The sequence below is a fragment of the Equus asinus genome, chromosome 13 (genome assembly GCF_041296235.1).
Source record: "Equus asinus isolate D_3611 breed Donkey chromosome 13, EquAss-T2T_v2, whole genome shotgun sequence".
NCBI lineage: Eukaryota > Metazoa > Chordata > Mammalia > Perissodactyla > Equidae > Equus > Equus asinus.
The window spans coordinates 39415588-39436442 of NC_091802.1; the positions used below are offsets into that span (position 1 = coordinate 39415588).

A 20855-nucleotide genomic window follows, 5' to 3' on the forward strand; every position below is an offset into this window, starting at 1 on the left:
ATATAATATCTGTCTCTCCATATTCAGTTTCCCTCCTCTGTCTATTTATATTTAATAACTGAAGGCCTGTCTTGGGTTCCTTTGGCACATGTTTTAGAGGACTTTTAGAGGATTAAGCTGTAGCCTGAAGAAATAAAGTTACACCTGAGGAAGAACTTCCAAACAGGGAAGAGTGGGAGAAAAGACCGGAGTAGGTAGGGAAGCTGTGGAATCATACTCTCTTAAGTATAGGTAGAGAGAAAAAATTTAGAACTTGGAATGTGGGGAGGGAATGTCTACAGGGATTCCCAAGGGTGCTCTCCTGGACCTGGAGTAGACCTAACAGAGCTGCTTCCTGGGCTAGCATTTTCCATTCCCCATACTCTGCCCTGCCCCTCCTTGCTGACCACTTCAAGTCTAGAGCCCTCTCATATTTCTATATGTGGGAGGCCCATCCCTCTGAGGATGCCCAGTTTCCTAGTATCTAGATGTTGGTATCCAGGAAGAGGGGCTGTGTCAGTGTGTGTCCAGCAAGGTGTGGGTGTCTTCCAAAGTTTTTCAGTCACAGGGAGGGAGTTCTTCTGAGCTCTCTACTAGAAAACTCCAGACCTGATCAAGCACAAAGCTGTCTAGGGAGAGTAGCAATGTCCCTATAATCTTCCCCACCTCCAGTCCCAACCTCTGACCTCTAGTTCTCCCTGCTGACACCCCACCCTGACCTGCTACCCTTCTCCCCAGTCAGCACCTTCACTGCCATCGTGCTAGCTCACAGACTGTACGATTTCACCCTCCATACCCTGCTTCTCGGCACCTCCTCCAACCCGAGCCTTCTGTAGGAGACAGATGGGATGTCTGTGATGGAAAAGGCTCTGGGCTCTACGCCGCCTTGGGTGGGCAGCCCCCTCCCTATCTCCCCACTACTCCCTCTCCCTACCTAAGACACTTAGATTCACCCCAGGCAGCTTTGGGAACTGCTGAGGATTCCAACTCTCTTCCCTTCTCAGACTTGGCCCCAGAAGCAGAGCCAGAATTGCATCCTTCTCCAAGTCTAGACTTCAACCCCTCTTCATGGAAGACCAATGCAAAGGAGGAAGTAGGTTAGGGAATGGTAGGGCTCCATGTGAAGGGACTAATGTGGAGAGGCAGGAGAGGCCCAGAGTCCCTGAATGAGGACTGGATGGCTAAGGTTTGGGGCCTAAGTTGACAGAGGAGGCTGAGCCTAGGCAGTTCCTTTGCTCCAGAAATCTGGGGTCCCTGGAGGGAGGCTCAGCCTGGGGAGGGGGGAAAGGGAGCTAACCTTACAGAGCACCAACTGTGAGCCAGGCATGATGCCAGAGCCTTTTCATACCTGTACTCAACTAGCAGGTGAGAAGTCAGGGTGAATAGGTGTCTCATGAGTCTTAGCATCTCTCAGCACAGCTGACCACCTCCTCCTTTGATTCTATGATATCATTGCCAATTCTTCCACCGCTCTAGCTGCTCTTTCTTTGTCTCCTTTGCAAGCTCATCCTCAACTTCTTAGACTTAGCCAAGTCCCCTAATTATACACTTTTATGGTACTATATATCCTTATTTCAGAGCACTTAGCACAGTTATTTCACACTTATATGTGCAGTCATTTGAATAATGATTCTATTTCTCCCACCAGATGGAAAGTTGCACAAGGACAGTGACCACATCTGACCGTGTTCATCAGTGTGCTCCCAGTGCCCAGCACAGTGCCTCGCATAAAGCGGCTGTTTGGTAAATATTTGTTGAATGAATGAATAAATGACAAAAGGACACCTCTCTGGGCTAAACTCAGTTTCTTAGCCACTCCCTCACCCAAGAACTGACTCAACCCCAATGTGTGGACCAGAGAACAGGGTACCTACGAGGTCAGGCCACCTCATTCTCCCTGGAAAAGCCATCAGGACAGGACTAGCCCAAGTTCCAAGATAAGGGGCCTGCCCTGCCAGAGCCTGGCCCTGCCTATCTTCTCTCCGGCTTCTCCAGGTAATGAAAGAATTCAAAGTTTCAACAACTTCTCCCCATATTGGGGCCTGAAATCACTCGTGAGCTGGAGGGGAGGAGTTCCATTGGAGAAGGGTGCTCTGCAGAAAATTCCTCTTTTCTGCCTTAGCTGAGACTGCAGAGACCATCTGCTGCCACCCTTCTGTTTCCTTCTGTCCCCTTCCCCTTGACTTCAGGGAAGGGGCTGGTTTGACCAAGTGGGAGGGATAGATGGTAAGAGCAGGACAAGCTGCTTGTTTCTTGAAATGTCTGGGAGGCTGCTGATGAGCCTCAGCCAGGTGATCGGAGCAGAGGGACACAGGATCCCCAAAGGACTTGAGGCTGCACACTCTAGACCCTGGGAAGGAGTAGACAAAATGACCTCTGGGTGGTTACCAGCCTTCAGCCCAGGGCTTTATCTGACCTCTTTGCTGCCCTTGCCATCTGACCTCAATCAGTATTCCTGAGTCTGAGGAAGTTAAAGTTACGCCAGGCCCAGCAGCCCCTTGCTCTCCTTGGCCACTCCCCATTCTAGCCAACCACCCAGCCCGGAGCATCTCTCCCACACAGCTTAGCACCAATACCTAGTCCTCACTGTGGCCTCTCACCCAGTCCCCTTATCCTGACAGTGCCCCTCAGCACCCAGGCACCTGGGGTCATGGATCTGGAAGCCACTCTAGGCAGTGTTGTTCTCTCTGACCCCACCTGTTCTCTGGGCCCCTAATGAAGTAGGACAGCTCAGGCTGTGGGCCAAGTCCTTGTATCCTCATCAAAAGCAACATCTGTCCCCTCCAAGAAGATAACCCTGGGAGGAGGGGAATGAGACAGGCACAGGGAAGAAACCCCATTCCTGCCTGGGGCCTCACCCCAGATTCCACTGCAGGCACAGATTGAGGGTGAGGACCAAGACAGCCACAGAGGCCTACATTTGCACATGCCCCTGCACCGACCTTCATGCCTCTGAGCCCCAGAATACGAGGGCCCCTCCTGGGTTTACCCAGCTACCTGGGCTGCTGCTGCTGCCAAGCCGGCCTTCTTTTATTCATGCGTTGTTTTATTGCTGGCAAATGCTGCTGCTTGCTGCTGTTGGAGGCGTTCCTGCCAAATCCATCCCAACATCTTGGCCTGGCATCAGGGCGGCATGCTAATGTGGAAATTTAAAGAGCCGCTCAGCTTTAAATCGGAATTTTAAATGAGCAGCAGTGCTCCTGAGGGACCTGGGCAAAGCCAAACAGTATCTGATCCACCCTTCCTACTCCCACTCCCATAGCATCCCCCCTCTTCTTCCCATCTCTCCCCTTGACTTGGACACTAGATGAAGTGGCATGGGACACTGCCTAAGTTGGGGGAAGAGGGAGCTACCAGGGTAGAGGAATTGGTGCAAGATGGAGTCATCTAGGCCAGTAAAGAGCTGGGATCCCCCAACTCAGGACCAAGAAGGGATCCACTGCTTGCTGTCACGGGCAAATGGAAGCAGAGACCCTCTACGCAAGGGAGCAGGGCTGGGGATGGTGAAACTGACATTCCTACTCCACTTCCCATTTTACCAGGAAACAAGAAGAGAAGGCCCAGAGAAGAGAAGAGGGAAGATGGAACTCCATGAAGACACTCATGTGCAACATACACTAGTGCACAATGGGATATGTGCACACAGCTGTGTGTGCAGGTCAGGATGCTTGCTGAGGCCCCCTGTAGCACGTATACACACAGCTCGCACATCACCCAGGCATGGAGAGGAATTATTCACATATGCAGGCCAGTCTTTCCTCCTATATTCAGGCCACTGTCCTAACCAGAACAAGCTGGTTTCTGCAAGTTGCTAGCCTGAGCTGTGCCCCAGGTTTTTCCCATAAATCCTAATGCACCAGCATTCCCCAGCTCCTGGCAGCTACCTGGAGTCAACCGTAGCAGTGACAGAGCCAGACAGCAACTCTGCCAGGATAGGGGTGGAGGGCACCTGCGCTCATCCTGTGCACCTGTCTTGGCTACAGTGTGGTGCCTTCTCTGGTGATTATCAGATGACAGGTTCAGACATCTCACCTGGGAGAGAGATGAGACATCTCACCTCATCTCACCTCTCACCTGGCATAGCCTTGGTTCAGAGGAAAGAGGGGGCTAATAGGAGGTGAGAGAGGCAGAATATGTGCTTCTCTGTGACCCCCTTTCATCTTTACCTGTCTCCAGGAGATAGGTGACCCCCCATTATCAGGAAACACTTCTCAAGTGCCTACCCTCTAGGAAACACTATGCTTAGTTTAGCACAGTGCCTCACAATTTTCTGGGCTGGGTTGATAACAGCCCCAAGAATCTGGATGTGCTGTCCCCATTGGAGGATCCACAGTAACTTGCATGGTAACCTCAACCTTACCCATGTTAGGCTGCCAGGCCAAGGGATGCTCCCTGACCTTCTCCAGGATTCCCCCTCCCTCAAGGAAGGAGCCAGCTTCTCCACAGACTGGTGTGGCTGCCAGCCAAGAGGCTTGGGGCAGGCCTGGGGCATGCAGCTGGCACCTGCCCACCAGATCCCTAAGGAGCACCCTCCTCCTCCACTCCATAGCACCATTCAGATGGCTCCTGGGCTACAGGGAGGCAGAGCTCACCACTCCCCATTCTCAGAGAAAACCTCAAGCTGGAAAGCCCATCACCACCCTTTCCACTGTAATCTGCTCTAAGATCCTCCACCAGACTAGATATACTAAAGACCCACTAGGTACTTTTTCCAAGCAGGACCAAACACTTAACACAGTAGGGGTTGGTCTGGGGCTAGGTAAGGGGCCTTGAGGTGTGGGACCTGGGCTGGAATTATGGGAGGAGTTGCTGAGGTCAAGAGATGGATGAGGAAGAACTTGATGGGAGTGAGATACGATGGGGGACATGAAGAGAAGGGGCTGAGTGAATTTGCCTCTCTCATCTAATTAGTGGTATGCAAATGATATGCAAATGACCCCCTCTTTGTTTTGAGACCACAGGGCCTATGCTTTTTGGAAGTGGGCTACAGAGGGACTACCAGGCAGCGTCTCTGAGGCCTTCAGATATGGGACACCCAGGCTCAAGAGGGAGGCCAGAGTGCAGCCATCTGGTTCTAGCTTATTTCCTGGACGGCCTTACTCTCTATGAGCCTCAATTTCTCTATGTGTGAAATGGCAGGACTGGACTGGATGGTCTCTAAGTACTGTCAGTACTGACAGTCTAGGGTTCTCTGATCTGGAGCCCAATGCCAGCCCAGGGTGAAGGGATTGATTCCATTCTGGGGTGGAAGCTACTTGGCTCTTTGCCCCTGCTGCCCACCTCAGCAGTTGTGTCATACCACCCCCATATCCCCATGCACCTGCCATGCCAAACGTGGGCAGTTCCCTGCAGGCGCTGTCCTCTCCTACTCCTTGTCTTTACCCACACTGTTTCTTCTGCTTGGAATGCCCTTTCTGCTTTAGCCCCTCACCTGGCTAACTCCAACTCGAACAGCCTTACCTACCTTACCCTTCCACCTTCTGGGCATCCCTATGCGCTGTTTACTTCTCTCATTTCCCACTAGACTGTGAACTCCTAGAGGGCAGGTTCTGGGTTTTGCTCAAGATGGAATCTCTGATGTAAGTATATTTATTAGTTTCCAAAGGCTGCCATAACAAATTACCACAGCCTTGGCAGCTTAAAACAACAGTTTATTCTCTCACATTTCTGGGGGCCAGTAGTTCAACATGAGTTTCACTGGGCCAGAATCCAGGTGTCGGCAGGACTGTGCTCGCTCGGGAGGCTCTAGGGGAGAATCTGTTCTTTCAGCTTCTAGTGGCTGCTGGCATTCCTTTGCTTGTGGCCGCATCACTCCCATTTCTGCCTCTGTCTTCACATCGCCTTCCAGTCTTCTGTGTGTGTATAATCTCCCTCTGCCTTTCTTTTTTTTTTTTTTTTTGGAGGAAGATTAGCCCTGAGCTAACATCTGCTGCCAATCCTCCTCTTTTTGCTGAGGAAGACTGGCCCTGAGCTAACATCCGTGCCCATCTTCCTCTACTTTATATGTGGGACGCCTACCACAGCATGGCCTGCCAAGCGGTGCCATGTCCACACCCGGGATCCAAACCAGCGAACCCCGGGCCGCCGAAGCAGAACGTGCGCACTTAACTGCTGTGCCACTGGGCCAGGCCCTGCCTCTCTCTTATAAGGACACGTGTGGTGGCATTTAGAGCCCACCCAGATGAGCCAGGATAATCTCCCCATCTCAAGATTCTTAATCCCATCTGCAAAGACTCTTTTTCCACATAAGGTCACATTTACAGGTTTCAGGGATTAGGATGTGGACATCTCTTTGGGAGCTGTTATCAGACTACCAAAATAAGTAAAGACATCTTCAAATTTACCATTTATTAAGCATTTACCATGTGCCAGACACCCAAATACATTTTTCTCACTGCATTTAAGTCTTGCAATAACACTGAAAGGTAGATATTATTGCCTCTACCCTACAAATGAGGAAACTGAATGAGTCTCAAGGGGATTGAGTCACCTGCCTAAGTTCACATAGCTGATAAGTGACAGAGCCAGGATTTGAAACCAGATGAGCTTGGCTCCAAAGCCAGCATGATTTTTGCTTCACCAACAGTCTCTGATCCTACCCCAGGCCCTGGCACAAATCTCTTACCTGAATGGATGTGCAGAAACAGAAAGATAGGTGGACAAGGGAAGGGAAAATGAGGTCCAGCCTTCTTAATGATATTGACTCAGGCTTTCTTTTGCCAAAGCCCCCTGACTACCCCTCTAATCTTCCCCCACCACCCCTGACCTCTTGTTTCAGAAACCTGGAATCTCCTCCAGTTTGCATCCTCCTGCCAACTACTGCTGCCCAGGAGGGTGGCACAGTGCCTGGACTTCAGGCAGGAGATATCAAATCACAGAACCAGAGGGACCTCTGGAGGTCACCTCTTCTAGCCCTCTGCCCACATACAGACCTGCTCATGAGGACAGGGGAGACGGGATCAGGGTAGTGGGCAGCAGAAGGGAGAAGTAGCCATCTCTTCTTTCAGCTACCCTTTTCTTCTCACTTCTTACACGATTTGTATTGGGAAGTCCTCACTCAGATTAACCTTCTAGACATCATGCTATATTGAAAGCTGACCTGAGTCATAAGTCCTGTGACCCAGTCCTAGATTGTCCAAAACATAAAACGAGATTTTGGCTAAGTCCCTTCACCTCTCTGGGCCACTAATTCTTCATCTTTAAAACAGAATCGATAATGACAATAATGATGATAATAATAATACCCATCTCACAGAGCTGTTGGGGGAATAACACAGTCCAGGGAAGAAGCATCCAACCCACGGCCTGGAGCAAGGCAGGTTCTGCAGAAATATTTTGTAACAGCTCCTCAGCTCTCCAGTCGATGCCCCTTCTTCCTGGATTTCACAGGGCTTTGCTCACCTCAGCCAGTCTGGTCAGCCTTGCGCGCTAGACTGTGAACTCCTCTTGGCAGGCCCTTGTTCATTTTTTAATCACTGCCCGTTCCCCTGCCCAGTATCTAGCCTAGGCTCCATCTATTTTTGATAAGTAAACGAGTGAGGGTCTGAGTTGGACCCCCAAGTCTCGAGAGGCACAGAGCCTGACTCCCACCACTAACCCTTCTGGGCGCTACCATTTCTCCTGGGGTCCAGGAGGCGGCAGCGGCGAGGAAAGAAGGCGCTGCAGCTTTAAGATTCCTCTCGGGCGTCCCGGTTGCCAAGGCCCGGTTGCCAGGGATCTGCGCGGAGCTGCGTCCGGCCTCCGCGCGCCGGCTTCGGGCTTCCGCCGCCGCCGCCGCCGTCTCCGTCTCCGCCGCCGGGCCGCGCCGGGCTCGGCTCCTCCGAACCGTCTGGCGGACTTGGCACCGGCCCCGGCTCCTCAGTGCCCCCGCCGTGCGTGGCAGGCTGTGGCTTCATTATCCTGATTGATTCCTCCTGCTCCCCGACACCGTGGGGGCCCCGGCCAAGGAAGGGGGGCCGAGCGGCATCTGCGGGCCCCTTACTGGCCCTCGCCCCCAGCCGCTCCTTGGGCGCTGGCCCCTCGGTGTCCTGCTGCAGTCGGCCGGGGTGACGAGGGAGGGCTAGCCAGGCCTTTGCCGCACCGCCCCCCGGCCCCGGTGGGCGGGGAGGGCCCCAAGGAGGAGCGGGGTGTCTGGCTTGGTGCTCCTGCCCAAGGTGCCCTCACTGGGCCCCATCGCCGCTGGTCTCTGGGCCTGCCTTCAGCAAAGGTTTTGCGCCTTCCCCAGAAGGATATGGAGCATTTGGGATGGGGAGGGAGCACAGTGATGGACTGAGAACTGAGGGAGAAGAATAAGCCTTGGCAAAATGGGAAAAGCGACATCTTTGAGGAGCACTGATCACGTGGGTCTGGACCGAGTGGCAAGTGTCTTATCTCATGCTTTCCTGGGCGCCTTAAGTACAGTTCTCAGGTGAAGCAGAGACAGGGTCTGTCCAAAATCACAGGACAGGGCAAGGATCTGAGCTCAACGGAAGGTCAGGGGCTTCTGTGAGTTAGAGAACCTATCCCCAAATCTAGCATGGGGTGGTCTGGCCACGAAATCATGCCCCGCCACCCCCACCCCTCCCCTGCTCCCGGAAACCAAGTGCTGAGGTGATGCTCAGTGGAAAGAGTATCTAGGGGCCAGACCTGAGATTAGAGTGTCTTCTTATTCTGCTATTTGGTCTGTGATCTGGGCAAGTCATTTTACCTTTCTTAGGCTTGGTTTATTCATCTGTAAAATGGGGTTAAGACCTTCCTGACAGTTGTCAATGGCTAAATTCGATAATGTGTTGATGGCAGGACCCTACCTAAATTCTCTGGCAAGAAGGAGAAAGGGAGATGAGGGGCTGGCTTCCATCTCTGCTGCTGTGTTGTGTGGATCCCTCCTCTTTCTTTGAAGGAGGTAAGTCTCTTCCATATGCTTAAATCCCTTCTTTACTGGAAGATGACCTGGAACTCTCCAGCTGGAGTTGCTTCCTTGTCAGGGTAGAGGGCAAAACTGCTCTCCGTCTCATTGGCACAGCATGGATTTAATTTCTAAATTCACATCAGGCTCTCCACCACTCCTATTCCTCGGTGGGGGGGGGGGGGGGGGGGGAGCGGCTATTCCTACAAGCCTTGACAGTCTCCCTCTAGTGCCTCTGCCTTGTCCTGTCCAAGGGCTAGACTTATATAGGCTTAGTCCTTTTGGCTAACTCCAACCTTTAGCTCTCCTTAGCCCTGGGAAAGAGGGAGCTGCTGGAGAATTTGAGGCCAGTTTTTCCAGACCCATGGCAATCATGTTTGTGAACATGCCCTGGCAACTCAGTGTCTATCTCTGTGTCTGTTTCCTCATCTGTGAGTTTATTAATTTATTCTTCCAACCTGTATTTCCTGGGTGACCACAGTGGGGCAGCATGGTACACCCAGCAGGTGGGAATGTGGAAATAACACAGAGTGCGTGGGAAGAACTCCACTCTGAAGCTGCTAATCTTCTGGGGAGAAAACAGACAGACAGACATGTCAGCCTCTCCAATACTAGGGTATTTGCTTCAGGAGGACCTCCCAGATTCTAGAACATTCCACATTGTCATGATGCTTCCCCCCTGCTTCCTGAACACAGCAGACTCTTGCCCTGGACTCTTCACCCAGAGGCTAATTGCTTTCCTATGGGAAAAGACATCTTAAAATTTGAGTCTGATGGGGCTGGCCCAGTGGCATAGTGGTTAAGTTCATATGCTCTGCTTCAGCACCCAGTGTTCACCTGTTCGGATCCTGGGCACCAACCTACACACCACTCATCAAGCCATGCTGAGGTGGTATCCCACATGGAAGAACTAGAATGACATACAGCTATGATATACAGCTGTGTACTGGGGCTTTGGGGAGAAAGAAAAAAAGGAAGATTGACAACAGATGTTAGCTCAGGGCCAATCTTCCTTACCAAAAAAGTAAATAAATAAAAATTAAAAATTTGAGTCTGGGGATTTTGTTCATTCGATTTTGTTGGAATTGTCTTTATAACAGTCATGCATTACTTTCATATTAAAGGTAAAAACACAAAAACATTCCCAAGTTTGGGAAAAAAGATGTCAGGGAGGATTTTTTTCCTCTGGTGACCAGAGACAGGTCAGCACATGTATCTAGGCCCTTGATTAATGCACCCCTGTGAGCAGCAACATCAGTCTACCCACTGACCTGGCCTGCTCCATCCTCAGTGCCTGTAGGCCTGGGCTGCATTTCCTATTAATACAAACCACGTGGGACCCTCTCTCTGGCGTTTCTAGGCAGAAGAGGGAGCCACAGCCGCCTAGTGGCTGCCAGGGAGGCTGGCAGGAAGGGGCATCTCCATCAGGCGTCTCCAGGGAAACAGCGAGCTCCCCAGAGAAGGGACATTTGGAAATAAAATTCTTGCCGCTGTGTGTTTGTATGTGTATGTGTGTTGGGGCGGGAGAGGGAGTTAAGAAACCTCTCCAACCCCCTCTGCTCTTCTCTCTCCAGGGAAAGCCTCTCTTAGCAGCCCTCACCTCCTCCCAAAACTCCAGCCCACACCCTGGAAACGGTGTAGTCTCTGCTGGGACGGGACAAGTGGCCTAGAAAATGTCCCTTCAGATTCGTGATGTGGGTGGAGAAGAGCACTGGATTGAGAGCCAAAGGCTCACATCGTCAGCTGCCCTGCCTCACCCTGTGGCCCTGGTCAGTTAGACCCCTTTTCTGAGTCCTGGGTTCCTCTGTAAAATGAGGGTAATGGATGCGATTTCCTCGTCATTCTTAGTCCCCATGTTGGGGGCTCCTCCACAAGGCCCAAGAATACGGTTGGGGCATTCTAGATGACTCTTTGCTGCACTTGGTGCAGATACTTAATAGGTGTTAATGATTCTTTGTGTGACCTTAACTGGTCACTTAAACCAGCCTGAGCCCTTCACCTGCACATTCGTTCATTCAGATATTTGTGGGTGCTTATTGAGAATGATATCTATACTGAGAGGGTCCAGAGACTGCCCAGATTTCCATGAAAGAGGCACCTCAGTCCCTCTCCCCATGCTGTCCTGCACCAGAGGCCAGCTGCATGCCACATTCCTACCATGACGACCCCCTTCACATACAGCTGGAGGGCCCTGGAATCTTCTCTTTCCACAGTGCCCAAAGTCAACCTAAACTAGAAGCCATGGTGCCTCCTGGGGAATAGAACTGGGGGTGATGTCCCTGCCCCCTCCCCTCTCTCACACCCACCTGGTTCCCTTTGCCCTCCCTTGCTCTTGAGGGACAAAGGCCACACTCCCAGCCCAATCCACCTCTCCCTGGTAAAATATGGGGTGCCCAAGTTGGGGACAGGAGCCCTTTGGAATCCACAGACAGAGGTCAGAGATGACTGAGTAAAAACAAGTGGCTCTCTCCCAACTGGAGTGCCTCTCCTCCCGGCCCCACCTCCTAGAGCTCCCCTTCCTCAGGAGACCCCACCTTCCAGACAGAGTGGGGGTTGCTGAGAGAGCTCTTCATGTGGGAGGCAACCCCTACAACTTCTGGAGGAGACAGGGGGGCTCGAGAAAGGAACAGGGCTGAGAACCCTGCAGAGGCCAGGGGCCAGGCCTCCTTCGGGTGTCCTCTTAGGAGGAGACGTTGACTGGCCCTCATGGCCTGACCTGACCTTCTGGCTTCTCAGCCCCAGGTTTGCCCTGGGGGAGGGGCAGGGAGTTGGAGGTGGGAGAGAAGAAGGTAGGGGGAAGGGAGGGGGAGATGCAGCAGACGAAGGGAGGGGGAGTGCTGATCTGGAGTCTATCACCTTTACTGGGCACCTACTGTGTGCAAGGCGATGAGCTCTGTCCCAGTTTTACCTGGATTATCTCCTCCGGTCCTCAACCCAGCCCTGTGCCAGGGTTATTATCCTGCTTTGACAGAGAAGGAAACTGAGACTCAGAGGCATTACATAACTTGCCCAAGGTCACACAGCTTGTCAGGAGTGAAGCCAGGATCCTAGCCCAGGTCTGTCGGCCTCCAGTGGGTTCTCCCTGCTGCCAGAAAGTCCTCCTCCTGGAAAAGCAGGTCTGGGGTTGGGGTTTTCAGTCAGAGCTCATCAGGATCCCCAGAGGCAAATCTATTGTCATCTGCCCTCCTCCTCCTCACCCATCTGCCAGGCAAGTCACAGGTGAGCTCCCCGCCATGGCCCCTACCCCAGCCCCAGGTGCTAGCTCAGCCTTGCCTGGCTCCCCGCCTCTCCCTGGTGCCCCCAAGGTGGCTCTGAGGTCACCCCACACCCCAATGCCTTCCATTCTGCATTTGCAGATCTCAGAATGCATAGGAAAAAGCAGGAAGAGAGAGGAGGTCAATTGAAGGTTGGAAGCAGGGGCTCTGGTCTTGGGCAAAAGACTGGGGAGCCTGGTTATCTCCTTCTATTCAAATGAACCCTTTCCCTAACTCCCACCCCTCACCCCCAGAGACAGCCAGAGCCTTGCTTAGTTAATGAAATACAAAAGAAGGAATCAGGGAATGGGGGGTGGCTCGAGAGCGCTGGAAAGCGAGGGAGAGAGGAAAAGTTGGGTCTCTTCCAAAGAGTTAATGTTCCACAGTATGATCGATTAGGTGTCAGATGTAATTTCAAACCAATACAAGATGAATGGCATAATTTTCCCTCTCTCATTTTAGACAGAATTAAGAATCCATTAGCTAACACAAATTTTTGGCAAGTTTAATAGGAGCTCAAATCTACATTCAGAGGAAACGCTCCCCAAAGCCTGTTTCAAGCTTTTACTCCTCAGGCCCCTTGCCTCCAATGTCCCCTCAACTCTCACAAGCCCTCTGTTGTCTGTCCACACATGCAGCCCTCTCTCCCTTCCCATGGTCCCCCTCCCCAGCGCAGCCCAAGATTAACTGGCCTGACCCCTCTCACAAAGGCTGGGCCTGCCCACCATTGTCTTCTAGTGGCAATGGGTGAGGGGGAAGGGGCGGAGGGGCTGGCAATGGGCCCAGAAAAGGGAGGAGGTTGCTGAATTGGCCCCAGGCTCCAGACAAACCCTGGAGAGAGGGGTGAACTGGGGCTTTGGGGCTAAGTCTCAGCTACTCCTCAGTTTCACCCCCAGAAAAATTCTTATTTTTATCCTAGACAAACATTGCCCAGTTTACATGGGGGACGCAAACCCCATTCTTCCTCAATATCTCTCATATTTACAAATGTTAATCCACAAAGTAAACCTGAGAGGAAGAACAGCTATCATCCCATTTTACAGATGGGGAAACCGAGGCCCAGAGGGGTTGATTGGAGTCAGCTGGGTCCAGGTTGGAACTTGGCTCTGCTACTTGCTTGCTTACTAGGGTCCTAAGGCATTTACCTCTGGGCCTCAATTTTCTCATCTGTAAAATGGGAAGAACATTTGTACCCAGCTCATAGGTTTATCCTAAGGAACAAATAAGAAAGCTCTTGATAAAAGAGAGTCTTCATGACTGTCCATCCCGGTGGAGGTGCCAAGTGTCCTCTCTGCACCAGCCTGTGAATCAGCTCCAGCCCCTAGCCTCCGAGCTCACAGCCTAGTGGCGGAAACAGTCATGTAGACCAAGCCCTGCCCCGAAAGGCAAGAGAAATTAGAATAATAATTATGGCAGCTCACCCTTACTGGGTACTTACTCTGTGCCAAGTGTGGGAGCAAATTCTTTGACACATAGTAACTCATTTGCTCCTCACACCTTATCAGATAGATACTATTATCCTTACCCCACTTTCCAGATCAGGAAACTGAGGCGCAGACAGGTAAAGTTACTTGCCTGAGGTCACCCAGCTAGGAAGTGATAGAGCTAGAATTCCAACCCAGGCAGCCTGGTCCTAAGGCCTGTGGCTCTTTTTTTAAAAAAAAGATTTTATTTTTCCTTTTTCTCCCCAAATCACCCCGGTACATAGTTGTGTATTTTTAGTTGTGAGTCCCTCTAGTTGTGGCATGTGGGATGCCACCTCAGCGTGGCTTGATGACCGGTACCATGTCCGCGCCCAGGATTTGAACTGGTGAAACCTTGGGCCGCCAAAGCAGAGCACGCGAGCTTAACTGCTTGGCCACGGGGCCGGCCCCGGGCCTGTGGCTCTTAACCTGAAGCGAAGCAGAGGTAAGGGCTGGAATGTTGGAGCACCAAGAAGTGATCAACCCTGCTCTGGCGTCTGCGAAAGCTTTGCAGAGGACAGTGGGCTTGAATTAGGTCTTAACTGATGAGTAGGAGTTTACCAGGTGGGCAAGGAGAGAAAGAGTGTTCTAGGCAGTGAGAACTGTGTGCAAAGGCTCAGAAAGAAGTCTCAACGTGGGGAATGGTGAGTGCCAACCAAAACATGGGGTTCTTGTGGAGGGTAGCAGGAAACAAGGTTGGACAGGCAGGTCAGGTGCTTTGTTCTGACAATCCTGCTCTCAAAATTGGGAAGTCTTTCCTATTGTCTAACTTTTATAGACAGCCTTGCATGCCATGCTCAGGAGTTATGACTTTTTCATGTTGTCATAATAATAGGTAGAGCCAGCATCTTCCATGTACCAGATGCTTTATATCAAGTGCCTTGTTTCTTCATTATAATAACCACACAAAGCGGGTGCTGTTATCCTATTTTTCAGATGAGTAATCTGAGGCTCGGGGTTATTAGGTAACTTGCCCAGGAGACATAGCTAGAAAGCAACAGAGCTAAGCATCAAACCCAGGTCTGACCCCAGAGCCCAAACTCTTAATCACTCTGATTGCTGTGTCCTGGTAGGCAGTGGGGGACTTTGGAGGAATTTTCAGCAGGGAGTGATGGATTTGGATTGAGTTTTAGAAAAAAAAGAGAGGTTAGATTGGAGCAATGAGACTGGAGGCAGGGAACCCAGTTAGGAAACCATTGTTCTGGTCCAGATGGAGAACGATGCGGGGAAAGGGCCTCCCTCATCTATGGGGCTGAAAGAGAGGGCCTCCTGAAGCCTAAGTAATAATAATCATAATAACACTAACTATTAAGGGCCCACCTTGTGCCAGGAACTTCTCATAAGCCATGTCCAACTCATACAATCCTGTAGGCCAGATACTGTTAGCCTCATTTATAGATGAGAAAGCTGAGGCTCAGAGAGGTTGACCACCTTCTCTGGACTACACAGCTGTGATCAGGCAGAGCTGGGACTGGCCTGAAGCCCTAGCCTTTCCTTCCACCTTACTGCCAGAGGGCGGTTGGGCCACACATCAGAGGTCAGCTCTTCTCTCTTGACATGGCTTAATATTCCCTGGGATACGTATGGAGCTGGCCCTCCACTTTGGCCCCAGCAAGTTACCTCAAACTGAGGGAGGTAGAAAAGGGGATGAGAGGGAGTGGAGGAGAAGAGAAGTTGGAGAGGGATGAGCTGTGGAGCTCTGAGGGGAGAGCTGGCAGTCATTTTTACCTGTTACTGACCATTCAGGAAGATGTACAGGAGGGCATGCAAGAAGATGAGTGCATTTAATTCTCTTAGCCCTTGAATGGAGAAGAAGCTTCATACCTTTACTTAATTTCCTAACTTTTGAGAAGTCCCTCCTGCTATCTAACTCCTATCCTTCCTAATAGTCACAAACAACCCGAGTTGCCAGTTTCAAGAAAGAGCCCCTGCTCCTGCATCCCACTATGAGGACATATCTCGTCACCTTCCTCGGGGGGTCCGGGGATGGGGGAGTATTGTGCCTACTCACCTTTATGTTACTGCATACCCAGAGGTGGGGTGGGGGTGGCTAGGTTCCAGGGCATCCCACTAAAAGGAGGAGATGACCAGGCCGTCTGGCTCAGCCTCCCCTCAGCAGAGAGAGGAAGGAACAGCAGTGTCTGGGGTGGGAGGAGGAGACCTGCTGGAGCCACAGCCTGAAAAACAGACCCAGGGCTCCTGGCTTGAAGGAAGGAGGGTCTCCAAGTTTTAGTGAATTCCTCAGCATCATGCTGAGGGTATATAAAGGAACTCATATCCCTGCCTGGGCTAGACATTGCTGGGGCAGAGAAGTCCTGGTCAGCCCAACGTCACCCTGAGAGAGGGAACTTGGGGAGAGGGCTGCAGAGAATATGCAAGAGACAGATGGTTTTGAGGGAAAGAACTTGGGCTTTGGAAGCAAAGGGGTTCAAGTTAGAATCTGAGCCTTCTTTGCTGCAAAGGCAGAAGTACCTGCGGTGAGTTTGCTCATTTATTTGACATATTTTCATTGATATCCTACTATGTGCCAGGCACCATGTGAGGCTCTGGGATATTTCGGAAAGAGATCCTTGCCTTCAAGGAACTTACATTCTAGCTGGGAGACAGACATAACTTAACAGTAAATTATATTTATGTTAGAAGGTAATAAGTGCTATGGGGCAAAAGTTCATGAAAAAGTGATCTAGATTGGGGGGTGGAGGTTGCTATTTTAAGTATGGGGTCAGTGTAGGCCTCATTTGGAAGGGTAGCATTCTTCACCTGCAGGAGGTGAAGAAATTGACAGTGTGGGTATCAGGGAGCAGCCAACAAACAGGCTATAAGGCAGGCTTGGGCCTGAAGGGGCCTGGAGGGGTTGAGGGAGACCAGTCGCAGGCAAGGTCTGAGCGGGAACGGAGGGAGGTACAGACTGTACAGGGTCCCATGGGCTTTGATACAGACTTTGGTTTTCTCTGGGAGTGAAATGAGGAGCCCTGGCCAAATTTCCAGCAGAGGGAAAACATGATCAGACAAATGTTTAAAAAGATCACTGTAACTCCAATAGCGAGAAGAGACTGAAGCTGGGGGAGGGGGCAGGAGAGGCAAGGGAAGAAGCAGGAAGACCAGGTAGTTGCTGAATCTGAGTCTCAACTTTCCCATCTGTCAAATGGGAATAAAAATGTGTCCCGGGAGTTATTCGATAAAAGATTTGTGGGCATATCCCCAGCCGTTAGCCGTTTCAATGAAGTCTTGTTGAATGAAAAAATGATTGACTGTCATTCCATGCCCTCCTCACATATGTAACTCCTACCCCAGGCCCTGAAACAGTTCCTCAGAAGATTCTAGAAACCAACAAACCTGGATTCTCATGATTAGCCACTCTTCTTCATCTGTAAAATGGGGATAATCGTACATACTCCCCAGGGTAATTGTAAAGATTAAATATAATAACGTGTCTAAACCTGTATCGCCCAGTTGGGAGCCGCTAGCCACATGTGGCTTTTTAAATTTAAATCAATTAAAATTAAATAAAATTTAAAATTCATTTCCTCTGTCACATTTAGCCACATTTCAAATGCTTGATAATCTCTTACTAGCTAGTGACTACCACACTGAACAAACAGAAACAGAACATTTCCATCCTTGCAGAAAGTTCTGTCTGACACTGCTGGTCTAAGCACCCAGCTCAGGGCCTAGCCCAGATTGTATGCACAATAAGGGAGCACCGTCACTCATGGAGGACTCCAGTAGTGAGACTGGTCATCCTCCCAATAGCCTGCCAAAGACCATCCATTGGATGTTCTCCAGGGTGAAGTCTGAAAACTAAGTGGGGAAGAGTCAGGGGCTGGTCAGCGCAGGAGGAGAGAAGGAGGAGGGACAAGTCTACAGGTTAGGGAGCTGGTGTTAAGGGTTGCCCATGAGGTGGAGATGTGTGAAACATGTGTCTGAAGCAGGAAAGAAAAGAAGACCAAGAGGGAAAAGGGAGAGAAATCCAGGCATCCAAGAGCTGGACCCCAGGATGGTCTTCATTGCCTTTCCCTAGAGAATGGATGCCACTTTTGAGATCCCTGATCTCAATACCTTTATTATTGAGTGCATTCATTCATTTGTTCATGCAACATTTGTTTATTGATCATCTACTATGTCCCTGGTCTTGTCCTAGGTGCTCTGAGTGCTACTATAAATAAAGCCCCCACCTGCAGGGAGCTTGTGTATGAATGTGGGGTGAGGAAACTAGACAATAGACATAATAAATGCATAACATATATAGCAAGTTAGGTGGCAATATGTACTAAGGAGAAAAATAAAGCAAAGAAGGATGGGGAAAGAAGGTGCAGTTTTGGATGGGGTAGCCAGGAAAAGCTTCTTAGAGAAGGTAATGTTTTGTTTCAGTTGCCTAGGGGGTTTGGGGAAATGGGGAGTGAGTGCTAATGAGTATGAGTTTCTTTTCAGGATGGTGAAAATCTTTAAAATTGATTGTGGTGATGGTCACACAGCTCTTCGAATATGCTAAAAAACCATTGAGTTATACGCTCTAAATGAGTGAATTTTATCAAAATAAAGCTGTCTTTCAAAAAAAATCACCTGGCTGCTGCACCAAAAATAGACTGAGGGGGACCAAGGACGGAAGCTGTGGTCATCCAGGAGAAAGGGGACAGCGACTTGGGCCAGGGCGATAGCAGGGGGGCCATGAGAAGTGCTCAGATTCTGGATTGATTTTGAAGGCAGAGCAGACAGATTTGCTTTTCAATCAGGTGTAGGGAGTAAAAGAGTATTGTCAAGGATTACTCCAGAGTTTTGGGCTTAGGAAGCCAGAGGAGTTGAAGAACTAGAGTCCTGGAAACAGAGCGGGGCTGGCTGGCGAGCACCAGTCACCAAGGGCATCACCAGGACTCTGCAAGGAGGCAATATTATTAGTTAGGTTCTAAGACCCTGGCCTTTTAATTTGAATTCCAATCCTACCATATTGCAGAACTTTCTGCAGCATCAGTTTCCTCAGCCTGTCTTCAGGGAGCTGCAAAGACTGATTAGGACAGACCTGACTCATTTAAGGTGCTGGGAGAACATTTGTTCCTTTTCTTTCTCCTTTCTTCCTGACCTACCTGAGACAGCTCTGAAGCAGGAGCCCAGGAGGGAATGAGGAAGGGAAATATTGCAGACCATAGGCCCCAGAGAGAGTGCTGGGCTGGCGTCTGGGCATTGCTCCCGGCTGTCTGAGTCCAACAATGGGGAGAGAAGTGGGGGAATATGCTCCTTCCCCTGAGCCTGAACTGCAGGCAGCCTGGGTCCTGTGCCTCCGCCTTCTCTGGGGACAGGAGGGATGGTGCCTACACATTTGGAGTTGGCAAAGGATGATCTCCTAGCCAGTTTTCCCCAAGCCAATGGGAGATTCTAGGAAGCCTTTATTTATGCCTCAGAGTGGATGCTAGGTTAATACAATGATTTGAAAGGTGTATTTTTCAATTACATTTAACGAAAAGATTCTTAGTCAGGTAAAATATAATTAGGAGGCTGCTGGGAGACAGGCCTCCTGAGAGGAAGAGAGAGAGATGAGACAGACCCCTAATGGGGCAGATTGGAGTCCAGAGTATAGGATGTGCTTGCCTTTCCCCTCCCTCTTCTAAGGTGTCAAACTACTCATCAATTCAGCCATTCGAATACATTGACTAAGTAACTACTTCATGTTGGGCCCAGAGTTTACTGTGGGGACAGAACAAGTGCTGTGGTCCCTGCCCTCAGAGAGCTTACAGACCAGCAGGAGAGGTGGACAAAAAATAAGTCAACAATTAAGTAAAGTGCTTTAAAGGAAAAACAGAAGGCTGAACTAGAGAATAACTGATGGATACCTTTGGATTAAGGCATCGGAAAAGTTTCTCATGGGGGTGAGGTGAAAAAACTAAGACTTGAAGGAGCCAGGCCAAGAAAAGGAGCCAGACAAGAAAAGAGTGGGAGGGAGGTGAGAGGATTGGTTGGACCAAGAAAGCAGCCCAGCGCCCAGGTTGGAAAGGTGACCTTAGTGTTTGCAGAGTGAAAAGAAAGACCAGTGAGCTGGGGCATGGAGAGAGAGAGCCAGAAAATGATCCTGGGGAGGGAGGCAGGGACCAGCTCCAGCTCTTAAGGAGTTTGGATTTAATCTATGTGCTAAGGAAGCCACTGCAGAGTTTTAATCCAAAGAGTGAAAGGCCCACCTTATATTTTTTTTAAATTACCCTAGCTGCATTATTCACAATAGCCAAGACATGGAACCAACCTAAGTGCCCAGCAACTGATGATTAGATAAAAAGATATGGTATATATATACAATGGAATACTGCTCAGCCATAAAAAAGGACAAAGTCGTCCCATTCACAACAACATGGATGGACCTTGAGGGTATTATGTTAAGTGAAATAAGCCAGACAGAGAAAGATGAACTCTGTATGACTCCACTCATAGGTGGAAGTTAACATATAGACAAAGAGAACTGATCAGTGGTTACCAGGGGAAAGGGGAGGTGGGGGGAGGGCACAAAGGGTGAAGTGGTGTACCTACAACATGACTAACAATAATGTACAACTGAAATTTCACAAGGTTGTTAGCTATCATAATCTTAATAAAAAAAAAATTACCCTAGCTGCTGTGGGAGAATGGATCAGAGAAGGGCAAAATGGGAAGCTACAGCAGAGACCCAGATGAGAGATGATGTGACCTGGCTTAGGGGGAAGCACTGATGAAGGAGAGAAGAGCCTGGACTTGGGGTATATATGGGAGTGAGAATCAGTGGTTCTTGGTGAGAGTCTATAAAGAGAGTGAGAGGTAGGGAGAACTCAAAGACGACTCCCAGATTTCTGGTTTGAGCAACTAACTGGGTACTGCCATTTATTGAAATGGGGAAGCCAAGAAAAGAAATGGTTGGGAAGACATGTGGATAAAGAGTTCGGACTTGGAATGGAGACCCTCTAGGGGCTTCCTTGGCCCTAAAGGATGAAGATCTGGATGCCCCATCACAAGGTGGTCCCCTTTCACCACTCTACTCTGTTGTTTCCTAGCTTGTTCTTCAGCTTTTTTGGATGTCTAACTTCCATTCCTCTGCTGAACTTGGAAATGCATGCCTCTTGAGTTTGCAGAGATAATTCTGTCAGTCCCCAGCTCCCTTTAACTGCCTAAACTCCTGAAATTCCACCACTAAATTCACACTATACTCATATTCATTGAGCACACACTGTGGGCCAGACACTGTGCTGGAAGCTTTGACTACATTATTTCATCTGATCCTGCTAACCACTCTTTTCATAGTATTAATATAACAATACTAAT

At 50.1% G+C, this 20855-nt stretch overlaps 1 protein-coding gene and 1 long non-coding RNA gene across 22 annotated transcripts in view; both read left to right on the top strand.

The window, feature by feature from the left end:
• CDK12 (cyclin dependent kinase 12) overlaps positions 1 to 7140 on the top strand; it is a 72361-nt gene extending 65221 nt beyond the window's left edge. For 16 of the 20 annotated variants that reach the window (XM_070483161.1, XM_070483165.1, XM_070483160.1 and 13 more), the window contains one exon: positions 1628 to 1766. The gene's annotated coding sequence lies outside the window, so the exon portion shown is untranslated. Of the gene's footprint in view, positions 1 to 1627; positions 1767 to 3521; positions 3649 to 6757 lie in introns of those variants that run through there. The other 4 variants (XM_070483163.1, XM_070483164.1, XM_070483175.1 and 1 more) reach the window with 2 other exon arrangements.
• Positions 7141 to 7712: 572 nt separating this feature from the next.
• On the top strand, positions 7713 to 9822 carry LOC139040044 (uncharacterized). 2 transcript variants are annotated; one of them, XR_011493821.1, is made up of 3 exons: positions 7713 to 7850; positions 8758 to 8860; positions 9687 to 9822. It is a non-coding gene; the product is annotated as an uncharacterized lncRNA (long non-coding RNA). The 2 variants fall into 2 exon arrangements; XR_011493822.1 differs by lacking the exon at positions 7713 to 7850 and adding an exon at positions 8202 to 8336.
• The last annotated feature ends 11033 nt before the right edge of the window (positions 9823 to 20855 follow it).